Source organism: Cynocephalus volans, chromosome 6 (assembly GCF_027409185.1).
Source record: "Cynocephalus volans isolate mCynVol1 chromosome 6, mCynVol1.pri, whole genome shotgun sequence".
In the NCBI taxonomy this organism is placed as follows: domain Eukaryota; kingdom Metazoa; phylum Chordata; class Mammalia; order Dermoptera; family Cynocephalidae; genus Cynocephalus; species Cynocephalus volans.
Window position 1 is genome coordinate 132,665,768 of NC_084465.1, and position 2,098 is coordinate 132,667,865.

The window sequence follows — 2,098 nt, forward strand, 5'->3', positions numbered from 1 at the left end:
TTAATGCTCCATTGGTTCATCAGCCTTTTCTGCAGGTTCATCAGCAGGCTGAGCAGGCTGTGCCTTTCTCTGTGGTCTTTCTTCAAGGAAAGGAGACATATCATCATCATTGTAGATCGTAAACTCCAAATCTTTACCAACAATACCAGTGAAAACATTCTTTGTAGTTAGGCCCTGCTCTGCAGGAAGTGTCTCCTTTAAGGCACCAGACCATGTTGTTAACCAGTTCATTCAAATTACATTCCATAAACTCAGACATATGTCTGTCTATGTAAGTATGAGCTGACTGAGAACAGGCTCCAATGGACATAGATCTGCAGTCAAAATAGTTAGCAGATAGACAGGTTTGGAAAATGTGAGGGCCCATGTCATGATATCCAACAATAAGCATCCTGACACCGTACGTCTCCGGCCATATTGCTGTGTTGGTATCTGGGACTTGCATTCAATTAGAGATACAATATGAGACACAGGAGGTGGTCTGTCAAATACAAATCTGAAATCCAAACAATCCTGGCACATAAAATTACATAACAGTGTAGCATCAGCAGTAAGCCCTGCAATTGAGGTACAGATATGGTCGTCAACAGAGAACTTTTTTCAGATGAGCTACAAGCTCTGACTGTGCCCTATTCAGTGCAACCAACTCTGCATGGATTTTCAGTTTCAGACCACCTGTGGCTGAATCTTGTTTAACAGCTTTCATTGCATATTCAACTTGATGAATCCTGCCCTGAGGGCTCCAAACGGTGACATCATTGTCATACTGGTTTTGAAACATGACTTCAGGGCGGGGCTGGCTGTGGCCTCCTGCAAAGCAGCGAATCAAGGAGCGCTTGACATTGAAATTTTGGTAGGGATTGCATTGAATCTGTAGATCACTTTGGGTAGTATGGACATTTTAACAATATTAATTCTTCCAATCCATGAATACAAGTTATCTTTCCATTTATTTGTGTCCTCAGTTTCTTTCATCAACATTTTATAGTTTTCAGTTTCAGGTCTTTCACTTCCTTGGTTATATTTATTCGTAAGTAGTTTTTTGTAGCTATTGTGAATGAGATTGTTCTCTTGATTTCTTTTTCAGATAGCTCGCTCTTAGTGTGTAGAAACACTACTGATTTTTGCGTGTTGATATGTATACTGTAACTTTACCGTTTGCATTTGTTACTTCTAACAGTTTTGGAGTCTGTCTCTACAGAAAACCTTCTATGTATAATATGTCATCAGCAAACACTGACATTTCCCCTTCTTCCTTTCCTATTTGGATACCTTTTATTTCTTTCTCCCACCCGATAGCTCTGGCAAGGACTCCCAGTACTGTGCTGAATAGAAGTGGTGAGAGTTGGCATCCTTGTTCCTTGATTTTTCACCATTGAGTATAATGCTAGCTGTGGGTTTCTCATAATTGGCCCTTATTGTGTTGAGGTACATTCCTTTTGTACCTAATTTGGTGAGAGTTTTTAATCATGAAATGATGTTGAATTTTGTCAGATGCTTTTTCTGCATCCATTGAGATGATCATATGGCAGTTTTGTCCTTCATTCTGTTAATGCGATGTATCCCGTTTATTGATTTGCATATGTTGAAACATCCTTGTATCCCAAGGACAAATCAACTAAATGGGATACTACCAAGTAGTTAAATAAGATTAAAAAAAAAAAATGTTTTTACATATTATAAGTTGTAATCTTCTAATTTGTCCAAAGATCTACTGTGGGTGTTTAATGTGAATTTAGACTGTTCTTACTAATTGTTATGTATAAAGTCCAAATCTCTCTTCATGCAACAGAATTTAATATTTAGCACTATAATTGTTTTGAGGTTCTCTAATTGATCTTTATTTAATTTTGTTAAAGCCTCAACATCAACTAAAGATGACTTAAATTGTATTTTCTGCATCCCTGATTTTCTTGCCTAATTGAGACTCATGTTTAATGCGTAGCATTTTTAGGTTGGATTATCTCACACATGTTTATGGACTTTTAATCAAGTACAGATTTAAACTGGATTTCTTCTAATTATAAGTGGCCTGTTCCACCACCCATCTCAAAAAAACATATCTACAAAAGTGGCAGTGGGACAAGGGAGCTGGAAA

The 2,098-nt window shown here is 37.5% G+C and overlaps 1 pseudogene; it reads right to left on the reverse strand.

Moving 5' to 3' along the window:
* LOC134381240 (proteasome subunit alpha type-1-like) lies at nt 1-781 on the reverse strand (annotated as a pseudogene).
* Nucleotides 782-2,098: the final 1,317 nt, after the last annotated feature.